Consider the following 1,934-nt stretch of genomic DNA (forward strand, 5'->3'; position numbering starts at 1 on the left):
GGGGGGGGAACCAAGGGCAACACACGTAACCTAAACATATGTACACCCATAAATTGCTGAAATAAAAAAAAACAAAAAAACAAAAAAAAAAACAATGCAATATCTGCAAAGTGCAATAACTAGATGAAGAACAATAAAATGAAGTATGTCTGTATGCACAATGAAATATTTAGCCTTACAAAAAGAAGGAAATCTTGCCATTTGCAGCAGCATGGATGAGCCTTGATGATGATGTGCTAAATGAAGTAAGCCAGTCACAGAAAGACAAATACTGCATGGTCTGCCTTATATGTGGGATCTTAAAAAAAGTTGAACTCATAGTAACAGTAAAATGATAGTTACTGGGAGCTGGGGGTTGGGAAAAAAGGAGAGATATTTGTCAAATGGTATAAACCATCAGTTATAAGCTGAATAAGTACTGGAGACCTAATACACAACATGGTGACTGTCTTAGTCCACTTTGTATTGCTCTAAAGGAATACCTGAGGCTGGGTAATTCATAAAGAAAAGAGATTTATTTAGCTCACAGTTCTGCAGACTGTAGAAGAAGCGTGGCACTGACATCTGCATAGTTTCTGGTGAGGGCTTTTGTGCTGCATCAAAACATGGCAGAGAAGGTCAAAGGGGAAGCGGGCACCTATGAAAAGAGACCAAATCTGAGGGGCTTTATAACCACCCACTCTCGTGGAAATGAATCCATTCCCCTTAGAACCAGTCCAATCTCAGGATAAAACTCACTACTGCCAGAGCGGCACCAAGCCATTCATGAGGGATCTGTCCTCGGGACCCGAATACCTCTCACTGGGCCCCACCTCCCAACACCGCCACACTGGGGATCAAGTTTCAACATGTGATTTGGTGGGAATAAACATACCATATCCAAACCATACAGTGACTATACTTAATAATGTATTATATATTTGAAATTTGCTCAAGCGTTCTCACCACAATAAAAAAGAAAAAGTAACCGTGTGAGGTTATGTTAATTAGCTTGATTGTGGCAATTATTTCACAATGTATACATATATCAAAACATCACGTTGTATACCCTAAGATATCCACTTTTTATTTGTTAGTCATACCTCAATAAAACTGGGGAAAAAGAAGTTTCAGCTGGTTATAAACTGTTGTGGTGAAACACAGAATTCAGTTTTGCTGTCTCCTAGGCAAGTGCTGCTAAAAGTTCTTTTACATGGTATTATATTATTGGGTGAAAGTGTGTGTGGGCACAGAGAGTGTGTTTGTGCTGTCATGGAAAATGGGTTCAGTAGCGAGATGGGGCAGAATGCAGACCTGAGTGTAGCATACCTGGCAAGAAATAAGGCTGTGAAGGGAACAGAGAGGGGGCCACAGCTGCAGATGGTGACCAGTAGAGCCAGTGAGAGGGAGAGGTTGAGATGCTGGAAACTGAGGGTGTAAGTGACGAGGGGAAGACCCTGAGGGACATTGTGTGAAGGAACTGGCCTTAGATCACGCACTCTGCCATCCAAGTACTAACCAGGCCAACCCTGCTTAGCTTCCAAGATCAGACAACATTGGGCATGTTTAGGGTGGTATCACCGTAGACAGATCATACATTCTCAAAGAGGACAACCACACCTTAGATATTACGATGGTTTGTGGCCCGCCAAGGGGCCGGAGTCCATAAACAGATATATTAAGGTATTAAAACTTCATGAGGTGGGGGCAGAGAGCAATTAGGAAAAGAATGTCTTAACTTTCCCATAAGGGGGCAGTAATGGAAAAAAGATAGAGAAACATGGTTTTAAATACAAAGAGAGACAACTGTTTGTAATAGGAAACAAAGTGAAACAAATGAGAGTGGCAGCAGATAAACTTGAAAATTAGATGTGGGGAAACATCCCATTTGATGACTAGTATTTTCTCTGTGAAGTGGTTGTCAAGGAGCTTGCTTCTGAGGGTCAAGGGAATAG

Source organism: Propithecus coquereli, unplaced genomic scaffold, assembly GCF_000956105.1.
Source record: "Propithecus coquereli isolate 6110/MARCELLA unplaced genomic scaffold, Pcoq_1.0 Scaffold482, whole genome shotgun sequence".
Classification (NCBI taxonomy): domain Eukaryota; kingdom Metazoa; phylum Chordata; class Mammalia; order Primates; family Indriidae; genus Propithecus; species Propithecus coquereli.